The 11695-nt window shown below is 40.1% G+C and overlaps 1 protein-coding gene across 3 annotated transcripts in view; it reads right to left on the minus strand.

The window, feature by feature from the left end:
- The window catches only part of RCBTB2 (RCC1 and BTB domain containing protein 2), a 33537-nt gene extending 30917 nt beyond the window's left edge, over positions 1-2620 (minus strand). For 2 of the 3 annotated variants that reach the window (XM_035323103.1, XM_035323111.1), the window contains exon 1: positions 2480-2620. The gene's annotated coding sequence lies outside the window, so the exon portion shown is untranslated. The remainder of the gene's footprint in view (positions 1-2479) is intronic. The other variant, XM_035323119.1, reaches the window with a different exon arrangement.
- Between the last annotated feature and the right edge of the window lie 9075 nt (positions 2621-11695).

Genomic DNA, 11695 nt, shown 5'->3' on the forward strand with positions numbered 1-11695 from the left:
ATTAAGGAATCTTAGTTCAGCAAATGTTTAAGGTTTAAGAATTTAACAAATACTAACAGGTCATCAAGTTTATCAGGGTAAACCATGTCTAATGCAGATATTAATATGCATTGATACTACAAGTGGGAACCTGATGACACCAGTTCAATGCCATAGCAACAGTATGTCAGGCAAGGGTCTTTATTTTATCACATAATCATAAATATGATATTGCATTAATACAAAACCAGCAAGCAAATGCACTTTGTTATATCTCCCCTAATGGGATTTCACGTAGCCTAAATTGTTATTAGCCAGTCGTTACCTGATCCAGCCAAATTTTGAGCCATGTATCAGGTCTAGCTGTTGGATTTCTGACCTCACATCCCGCTCAATCTGTTGAAGAGGAAAGCTCCCATAATTCTAACCTATAACCAGCTCCTTGCCTTTTCAAGTAAGGGCCTTTTACACCTTCTGGTCCCATTCAACCTAAAAGCTTTAATTTATAGTAGGTACCTTCTAAAGCATTCTATGCCTTAATTAAAACAACAACAACAAATAAACAAGCCCATAAGCATTATTAAACCACATCTGGTTTTCTTTTCTACATCCAGTGCTTAGATTTAGCACAGTCTTTCTGCACATTGGGTCACCGAGAGTGGAATTTTTTCAAGCCTATGTCTAACACGACCACAGCATGAATTGGTGGCTGTACTTAGACCTCCCTGTAACACTGGGTACTTGCAAGAGTGTTTCCCATGAACCCACAAGAGGCCAGGCAGGGCTGAAGGATGGTACAATATGCATCTAGCATGTAAATACAGATGTATTATCTAAATATATATACAAATAATGGATATTCTATACCTGCATGTAAGAATTCAGATTGTTTAAACCTTGATAGTTATAGCTGTCTGCATAAAAAGATGTATTTTGCAGCTGGGAGACATACAATAGTAAATAGAATGTGCATATGAAAAAAAAATTAGCGGTATCTCCCGGTGAGTAAATGACTCTAACTGTCCATCCGGGTATTTCTGTAACAGCCTTCTGAAACGGTAAGTGACCAACAAAAATGACAAGAGCAAGGGATTAGACATAGCAGATGGAAGCTTCTCAGCTCTTAAAAACTAAGTCAGAGACAGAATGTTATTCCTTAAGTGTAAGTGCAAGCATCTAATATTAAGTCTACTTGCTGCAATAGACTCCAAACTGCAAGACATCACACGCAACATGAGGCCAGGGTTATTTTACCTCAACTTTATCACCTAGAGGTCTTCTGTTTGTATTTTTACTTAGATGATTACAGAAGCTTTAAAAACACTCACCTATAACTAATTCAGACTAACTTTGGACAATTTTCACTTCATCGCTACACTTTATTTCTTGCAGCTTTCTTTGCTTATCCAACCTTTTTCTACTCTTTATTCCCCAAATTATTTTTGAGATAGGTAACAGTTTGGCAGACCTTTTTTTTTTTTTTGGATTTTATTTCCAAATAAACTTTAACTTTGGCATAAAACAATTTCATTCCTTCTTTACTTTCAGGGCCCTCAGGACTCAGTGCAACTGACATCACGAATTAACCCTCTTGATCTTTCAAAGTTGGCCCTTCTGAGATGATGAATTTCAGAAATTTTTACACTCATATATGGGCGATTCAGTACCTGTTCAGCAAGCTTAGAGCAGTTCTGTGTAAGAAGTGGACCATTTTATCTCCTTCTAAATGATGCTGTTAACAAAGAAACCCAGTAATGATAAAATTCCTGATACTATTTCTCAGTAAGCATTACCCTCATCGAAATCCAGCTCTTCTGGTCTATAGCCCACACCCGCAAAAGCTCCTATAATGTTTTTCCATCAAAACAATTGTAAGCTTGATTCTTTTCTATCCACACAGCCTCTTCCCGTTGCCTTACTGCCCATCAATCACATCATTATCACCAAGTGTCATTCTGTCACGTTTATTTCTCCCCAACCCCACATGCAGCAGGATCGTTATTTCTCAGCTTTTCCCTTACCCGTGTCCCCTTTCACACCCTCCACCATTACTTCACCCCAAACCCAACCACCAGTTCACCCCAACGGGTCACAACGATGCACAAAACCACCCGTAAACAGACTTTATTCAGTTTGCAACCACGGCACAAGCCCCGTGCTAACCGCACCCTCTTGTTTTTATTCGACAACACGAGAAACTCGATCTCTAGAAGGAAGCACCGTGGAATTTCGCCCGGGAAAGCCCACGACGCCCCCTCAGCTGGCAGCCCCAAGATGCCGGCCGGGCGGCGCGGGGCGGGAGGCGCAGCGCCCGCCCTTTCCGTCCCACCCCCCCCCGCCATGCCCGGCGGCGGCGGCTGGCGCGGGGCGGGGCGGGGCTGGCGGCGGCCGTTGGGGCGCCGCGTACCGGTCCCAACCGCCGCTCCCTTCAGCGGGGCGGCTCTGCCCGGGGGACGGGGAGGGAAGGGCGGCGGCGGGCTGCTCGCTCCGTATAGCTTACCTTCCCCGCAGGCGGCGGCTCCTCCTCCTCTTCCTCCTCCTCCCTGCAGTGGGGCTGGGGAGGGTGCAGCCGCTCTCAGGCGCCTCCTCAGCCGCCAGGAGGGGGAGGGAAGGGAGGTAGCGCCTCCCCGGGATCCTCCTACCGCAGCCGGAGCGGGCAGCCGAGCCCGGCTTAGCTGGGGCGGCCTCTCGGGGCTGGGAGCGCGGCTGCCGCCGAGCTGAGGCGAGGAGAGGCTGAGAAAACACGGTCCATCTCTTCCCTAAGGCGCCTCGCTTTCGGTGATGTGGGTGCCTTGGGAAGAGCTGGGTGCTCGAAGCAAGCACGGCACCGAGGGAGGTTGCACAAAAACACTTCTCCTCAAGCTGTGGTTTTGGCCTAAGTACATGTGACAACGCCCTGTAGTGAGAGACATGTTCAAGGATGATTATTATGAGAACACCAAACATTGTATGCTATCTGTATGTGCAATAGTTTTTAAAATTATTTGTCCAAGATAAATGAGTGTTTTTCTATTTCTCTTACAATTTGTGTTTAAAGTTTAGCTCTCCCTCGACAGGATAGCCTAAATGTTTTCTGAAGGTAGCATCCAGGCATCCAGACTGTTTCAGTCATAACTCCTACCTTCAGATATACCTGCTTCCTTGTTGTGGTATGTGTTCAGACCTTTGCTGTTTTATTCAATAATAGTGTTAGGTTCTGGTTGTGGGAACCGTACTCAGAAGAAGAAAGCCCTGTGGATTAGGAGCTAGCGTTCTATCAAAAATGGAACTCCTTTATCACCTGGGGAGAGGTTTTTTGTTTGTTTGTTTGTTTGTTTGTTTTGGTTGGTTTTGAGGGAATCATGGTAATCACAATTGATAATTACAGGTTGATAGGCAATTTTCAAAAAATGAGGATTGTCTAAGTATGTAAGACAGCCAGAACCTGTCTCTGCAGTTACCAAAGGAGTAGAGACTGCATTCTCCATGCTTGCTATGTTGTATGACGGTCTCGTGATGTACTTCACGTGCCTTGCCTCCAATCCTTCATACATAATACAGGAAGTGCCTGTACCACCGCAGGGTCTACCAGTGCTCTTCCCTAACGTGCTCCCCTACTGCATGTGTGCTGTCTGTCACTGACAGCAGTGTTCTGGGGAGTAACCATGTCTTTTTAGTTTGTCAGCTGGAAGTAAAGATACTACACTTCAGAATACATTCAGTGTTCCCAATTTCTGCTTTGCTCGCGGTCACTGTGGCTTTTCCAAGACGACTGGGAATGGTTTTTGCTAGGAATGGTTTCTTCATTCAAATGAGATATCAAGTGTAGAGTGTCAGACGAAAGTCAGCAGATCTGGGGGGTGCTGGACTCGATGTGGTGCCCCATAGTTTTGTTCTCTCTTTATGTAAAATAAAATGATCACAGTAAAACACATTACAAATTATTGTCTGTTGCCATGTTCATTTCTTAGTTTCCTGTTTTCTTGAACTCATTTCACGTGAAAAAGGTTGTCGGATTTCAGATGAATGTGTAAACGGAATAATATACCTGATAATGTCAGTCTAGTAGACAATGGTAACAATTCAGATTGGCAGAAAGACAAACATTTTTAGTAGAAGCAATTGTTCCCTGAAACAAGTTTCATCTTGGGCCGCAAGCTGTTTATTGATTCTTCAGTGTACATTGTAAAACAACACTGGATATTTTTCTAAAATTTATGCTTTATTTAACCGAAGGAACATTGTACTGTGTTAGGCTGAAGGTCACGCTTGGTGGAACAGATGGTGTGCTTGACCCATTCAAACAAAATTGTGTTTAATACAGTGAAGCCCTTAAATCTAGAAGTAAATCTGCAAACAAAGAGTCTGCATTTGAAACATTTTGCTAACAGACAGAGGTCAGTGAACAATAACTGAAAGCGTGAAAGTAAGAAATGCTAACGTCATTTCTGAATGTATAAAAAGTGGAGAGAACAGAAGTTAAAAGGAAATTTGCCTCCAGTAATTATTAGAAACCAACTAGTGGGAAACTGCACATAAAGCTACTATATATTTTGATAGCGAAGTTGAAAATGTGATAGGTTGCACAAAGATGATCAATGGTTTGGAAATGAGATGCTTTAGAAGGTGGTTAGTTTATGAAAAACAGTTTATTATTTAGATTACAGTTTATAGGTTCTTTATAATGAGAAAACATTAAGCATTGAGTGGTGTTTTAATTTAATGGAAAAAAAAAAAAAAAAGACAAAAAAGAAACGGGAAGAAATTAAAGCCATAATAATATAAATCAGAAATGGAGGACAAATGTCTGATGCTGAAAGTGGTCTCCATTTATTGATTACTTCAAACCAAAAAGCGATCATGTTACTTCTGCCTTTCTTTATATGCCGGTTGTTCTACACCTGTCTCAATTTCTTCCTTTCATTTGGGCCATTTCCAATTTGGTTTTCTTCTTTCCTAAGTGTAGTGCTAGATTTAGAACTCAGCAGTGCTGAATGGATGGAAGTACATCCCTGTTTCATCTTACAGTCATTGTTTCTAGCATGTACCAGGGTTATATTTTCTTTTTATCAAATAGCAAAGTACTGTCCTCTGCAATTTAAGCTTTGCATATCTTTCTTTCTTAAAGTGTTTTTCCAGCTGAATTTCTGCATTTCCATTTGGTCTTTTGAATAGTACTTGATGGAAGTTGGCCTGGTTTTCTTTTCTGATTAACTTACATGTATTCTACTTTAAATTTGGCAGTATTATTTTGTACAGTGTAAAAATATAATTAGACATTAAATGAGAATGTAGCAGAGATTGTAAACACCTATAAGTCAGTGAACAGGCTTACTGGTCCCAGCACCAACATACTTCAAACCCGCAGGATTTCAGTTACTTTTCTTCAGCACTATGTTTTCTGCCTGAAGTTGCTTATTTTTTCAGTATTTAAGACCAGTTTGGTATACCAGTTGAGTTTCAGGATGCAAGTTCTCCACGAAGGACCCGCCTTCCTTTATGGAATGTGCATTCTGCAAACTTTCCAGGAGGCACTAGGCAAATCTGTAGGCTTGAGCTGTTGTAAATGGCTGCCACAGCGTAGTGATGTGGAGAATCCCAGATACATCCCAGATGCATCCCCATCACCTTGAACTCATGGTAATCTGATTCTCAAAATCAATTACACAATTCTGTCTGGAATATTTCAGAACAAGGAAACACAGTTACAGACTGATCTCACATTCCTCAACAGATCTCCTTGAAGAATTTGAAGCACTGGGAAGGGTTTCTGTACTCCCTGGGTGATGAAAGCTTTGGACTAACATAATTCTGGAGTTTGCTACAAAAATATCAAATGATGTAGTTCTCATTCAGTAGTTAAAACCTCTGTATTTGAGCCCAACTACTGCATTACCGGGCAGGGGTGGCAATGGTAGAGACTTGTTTTGCTAAACAGTCGCCAAATAAAATACTTTAGTAAACCTTTTGTCTTATTTGTTCTTTGACAGCCTGTCAGCAGGAAGTGAGAAAGCTAGGAGACTTTTCAGGTCAAAATAAAAACAGCTTTTCACCTCAGCAGCAGGGTTCCCATTACCTGCATTGTGGTTTTGCGGATGACTTTTCAGTCATGTACATCAGGGAAACTACTGGTGTCCTCAGTTATTACCACAAGAGGCCTGCGTCAGCCTTTGTGGAAGCAAAATAATGTGGGTGGAAGGCAACCATAGGCCGGTAAGTTCTGTCATCACATGCCGGATTAGAGGATGTTTAAGATTTTTATGACTGCTTTCATATAAACTTGTTAGACCTGAAGACACAACAAGTTAAATAAGGGGTAAGTGTCCCAAAAACAGACGTTTAACAAGAGTTGTCTTTTTCTCTTGGATTAAGATTGAAAAAAACACTTAAACATTTTAACATGCTTTGGGGTAGGTTACATTCTTGTCAGTAAAAAGAGCCTTAGCAAATAAAGGCTAAGAAACCTCAGTTATGCTGGTGGATCCAAGAATTTTCAAGCTCATGAAACCTGTTTTTGTGCTCTGATCACAGCTGTGCTTCACTTCAAGGGAAGACCTGGGCATGAAGCAACATCCATTTTGGCTCACCCTTTCTCCCTCCTGCTCCATGCCTTGGTTTCCAGGACAGGTAGCCAGTAGGCCAAGGTGCAGATTGGTCAGGGAAAATGGAACAGTCACAATTCTGGAATGTGCTGCAGATCCACCTGGCACTAGGTAGAGACTTGGCCAAAGTAGTCTGGGACTGGGGCTTAAGTGATTTTGTTCATTCTCGTTCTCACTGCCTTAAATGCTTTGTTTGTAGCCTGTTTGGTCTGGACTTTTGAAAAGGAGTAGCTGCTATCTTGATAAAGACCTTGCATCATCCTGTCTGTCATTCAGATCATCTTTCCTGAACAATTTAGGGATGGTGGTAGCAGCAGCCAAACTTAATGTTCCTCAAGAATCACCAGAAGTTGTCATCATGGTCTCCCATAAGCAAGGAGAAGGCATCATTGTGGTAAGGACCATCAGGGCAGGAAGGGAAGGGGATCCTTGCAATAAAAGTTTGGCAAACTTCTTGAAAGTGATAGATCATATTTATCATATAAACCATATATATTATATAAGCCATAGGTCTGTGGGCCAGCAATTGGAGAGACTGTGACTGTGCTACGTTTCCCTAGGGAGCTTTGATCCTGTGTGTGTGAGACTGTGAAATTTGGTGAAGTACTTCAAGCCCAAATGGCCTACAAGTAGGATAAGAAATCTGGGAGCTAGCTACCATAGCCACCATAGGTCAGGAGGCTCCATGCTGTAGAGATCTACAAGTTGCCTAACAGAGGGCCCATTGGTCTGAGCCAACCACCAGAGACCACGGACTGAGATTCAGCTACAGGGTAGACCGTGGGTCTGGACCAGCTGTCATTGAGATCATTTCAGTTTGTGCTTACAATGAGAAAAGATCTAAATACGAGCAGACCATGAACCTTGGGGACTTGTATGCTTGGGTGCCAGCAACCGAGGAGAGCAGGAGATCTGGAACCAGCTATGGATGGACTTAATGTCCATGGACACCTGTGCATATACGTCTGCACACTGCTAGCAATCTTCAGCCCTGATCTAACAGAGGAGAGGAACAGGATGGAGCAGTTTGTGCCATTCATGTTTGTGTGAGTGATGGAGCTGGTAAGGCACTGCTCTGTTGATCTGCGTGGTCAGCCATGGGTGTTTATTGCATGTATTTTGGTGTGCCTTGGAAGCACGTGCTCAGCCTTGCTACTGCCTGAACCTTGGGGCATGGAGCTGCAGTGCCCTCACATCTGCTGGGCCACTGGATTCAGCTATCTCTGACAGACATCTCCTAAATGACTCCGTTTTATCATTGTAGAGAGAAATCTTGGCATCAGTGGAGTCAGTGGCAAAATGCTGCTTTACTTTTTCTCCATATTTGCTCATTTTCAAATAAAAATTAGATATTAACCCTATATTCTTATGTTCATATTCTCTAAAGGTGTGGTGTATTTACAAAAGGTATTAAGAATTTCACTTAATTACCGAGATGTTAGGGTCATCAAATCCATTTCAAATGTAATCCCAATTTCTCCCTTAACTGTCTGGTTGTTAGGCTGGTTTTAACTGTCAATTTTCTTGCTTCTGACAGCAGGTAGATGCAAAACAGATCTTTTCATTCTGTTTTCTGGAGATAACTTTACTGTAACAGTAGAAAATCAGTTTCCCGTCATGATTTTTTATGGTCTTGCAAATACTTTAAGCAATTCCAGAACCTCCTCCCACAGGATATAGACATGTGGCTACTTGAGCAACTCAAACAGTTTATGTGAAGCAGAGATATTGATCGGACTTGGATTTCACATCTTGAAGAAGACAATTTAGTTTCTGTCTGTTTCTGGATTAATAAATTTATTCTATGCCTAAATTTATCCTATGCCTAAATAATACCTTTAATTGGAGAAGTTGACACCAATGACCAAAGGCTACTTATAGACACAGCAGATCAATACAGCAGGTCATTTTGCTGTAACAAAATGCTTTACTGTTGTTAAGTAGCTTTATCTTGACTGTTTCGCTTTTTAATGTTTTTCGTCTCAAATTGACCAAGATCCTAGCAATCCTTAAAACTCTAATTGCATTATCTTAGTTCTGCCCTGCTGTGTACACTGCTACTTGCCCTGTAATTTTATTAATACTCTGCTGTCATAAACTAAAATAAAAATAGTGCAAATATTAATAGTAAAAAAAATAGTAGTGCTAGCCTTTTTTGTTTGTTTGTTTTTGTTGTTGTTTGTTTTTGACAGAAAAGAAACTGTGCCCTTTTCTTGGTATGGAGAAAGATTCAAAGGAATATTGTTATCAGCTCCCTGTTATGGGAGCTCAAGAAAGTTGTGGAACAGCTGCAGAAGGTTGTTTTTCAAGAAATTTGTAAGACAGCTAAATAGTTCAATGTAAGTTAAACTCAATGAACATTTAAAACAGGCTTGGGGAAGGCAGAACGGAATGAATAGGGCTTATTAAACTGAAGAAGAAAGGACTGAGGGAAAATGAAGTAACAGTTTTAAGAACGAAACTTTATTGTAAAGAGGAAGGGTATTTGTTTGTTCTGCATGGTTAGGAGAAAAATTGAAATAAAGGAGATGATTTTACTTTGGCAGTAGGGAAGATATTCTCAGTAATAATAAGGAAATTGGATATAGATTGCCTGGTGAAGTTGTACAGTTTCTATCACTAGAGATTGTATATCAGAATGAAATAACTTCTGTTGATCCTAGTTCAGGTGATGATAGTCAAACGATGACCTTTTGAGTTCCGTTCCATTTCTAGGACTCCATCATTAGCTCCATTTACTGGAATACAACCTGTATTTAAAATATGAACAAATAGCTGGCTTTAATTAAAGCAAAATCTCTTTCATATAGATAGTAAAAAGATTACTTCACAGTAACCCAATTATTCAAAATACTTTTGGTAGCTGAATTCCCTTTAAAAATCCATTGCCACCCACTATTCCTTTTTTGGGGGGGTTGGAATCTTTTAAAAATGGAATAACAACCTATCAGTTAACCTTCAAACAGTTGATAGAGCAACAAGTCTAGAAAGAATGATATATTTTGCTTCCATGTTCAGTAATGTCTAATTAGGTTTCTCCTGGCAAATCTTTGCTCATATCAAAATGTCAGTTTATTATTACTATGTTTTAAACAAATCAGGTTTTCCTTGTTTTTGAAAAAAATCATGATTAGGGAAATATAATTCTTCATTATTTTAATTTTGAATGACCATTTCAGTACGTAATCCCTGGTTTGTCTTTACTTTGAGTATAGCTCTGTTGACGTCTTTAACAGTGCTGTTTTTCAGTCTACTTCATCCTTTCCAAATATACCAACATAAAATATACACTACCATCAGCGTCAATGAGAGAAGGGACAGAGCTTTGCTACCTGCATGATTACAATGCTTAGGTATCACACAGATAGAATTAGCTTTAAATGATTTTTTAATGTTTGAAGTTCATGTTTACTAACTTATTCATGTTTAATAAATGCCCATGTAAATTCTGAAGGTGGGTTTCTTTTTATGTTACATCATAGTTTTTACAAAGAGGAAAACAGGACACAAAACAGAAGAGTGATTGCTATGATTTTCTATAGCAGTGTTATTTAATTCCTTTCAAAAATTCTATTTCTAGCACCACAAACTTTCTTTTTCCCACAAAAAAAAAATGTTGCAGACAGGAAATGTTTTGGATAGTGTAACAAAGTTTCCTGATAAACATTTTATCTCAGCTGGATAACCATTTCCTGTTGGTAGGATTTGCTATAACTATTGTCATTTTGTTGTCTTCCTTACTATAATTAACACACATATATGATCTGGGTAAGTGTGCTCATCCTGTCAAACAAAGGTTTCAGTAAAGCAGACGTGGTTATAATGCGATGCAAGAATTTATATTGTCCATTTCCCATCATTTAAACTTTGCCTGTAACAATAAATAAAATAGCAACACACGTGGGATGTTCTGGGAACTGGGAATTCCCAGCAGGGTGGAGGTTTCTCAGTATTTCAAATAAAGCATTATTTGCTGTGGCTGCAGTAAGCTCATAAAGCAGTTTTCAATGAGAAGGTGGGACTTGATGGAGAATCTCCTTGTTCAGTGCTAACTTGGACTTGAATTGTCCTGGAAGGGTATCAGAAGAATTTTGGCACTTTTTAAACAGCTTCAAAGCGTCATCCTTGCAAACCAATATTAAAATGAGATGACATTTAAAGATGTACCCTATCAAAATATCATGTTTTCCATCAACAGAACCACCTTTGCCATTTTTGGAGCTACCTGGTTACTTTAGTGATAAGAGACGGGGGGTATCACTTAAATATAGCTGATTCGGATTCTCATTCATGCAAAGATCTTAAGTACATTTGGCTGTGCCTCTACTAAATAGTAGATGGCCAGGACACAGACTTTGGCCATGAAGCCTCCTGGCATAGCCTAGCTAACGTCCATATCATTTAAGGCTGTATTTCCCTTCAGATCAGACTGACAAATTGATGTAGCATAGCTCTTGGCCCTGGAGCTGCTCTGTGCTGATAAACGTCCTGTGGCCTTCAGATATAACACTTATTTATGTCTTTTTTTTTTTTTTTTTTTTTTTTATTTTATTTTTTATTTTTTTTTATTTTATTTTATTTTTCTTTTTTCTTTTTTTCCAGTTCATTGTGTTTGAATGTGGCTGTTTATTACCTTTTGTTTAAAAGTTTAATCTACACATGATGAAACACAACATGTTGTTTCTTCTATGCAGTTTTTCAAGGAAAATAAAATTAAGGCAAGTTACTGAAAGCATGTAGTATTTGAAGGTGCAAAGCCTGCTGAGATGGTGCTGAAGTAGACTTTAGGGAGCAGAATTGGAGCAGCACTCACCATAGAGCCTGCTGGGAGCAGTGCTTGGTATGCACTATCCCTGAACTGTGTTAGTTGGCACAGGTCAAAACTGCCAGGAAGTCAGCTAACAAAGAGTCTGGATGCTCTAAGGTCAAGTGTTCAGCCTGTATGTCCATGTTTGATGAGTTCATGGGGTTTAACTAAGGCTTTGTCCTAGTTTTATTTCTGTCAGAGAGGCCTGGGGAAAGAACAATGTGGAGGAGGCTTTAGACAAAGGCACATGCATAAGATTGAATTTAAAAACACAGGATATGTCTTTCTTTCTTTCTTTCTTTCTTTCTTTCTTTCTTTCTTTCTTTCT

The sequence above is a fragment of the Oxyura jamaicensis genome, chromosome 1, assembly GCF_011077185.1.
Source record: "Oxyura jamaicensis isolate SHBP4307 breed ruddy duck chromosome 1, BPBGC_Ojam_1.0, whole genome shotgun sequence".
NCBI lineage: Eukaryota > Metazoa > Chordata > Aves > Anseriformes > Anatidae > Oxyura > Oxyura jamaicensis.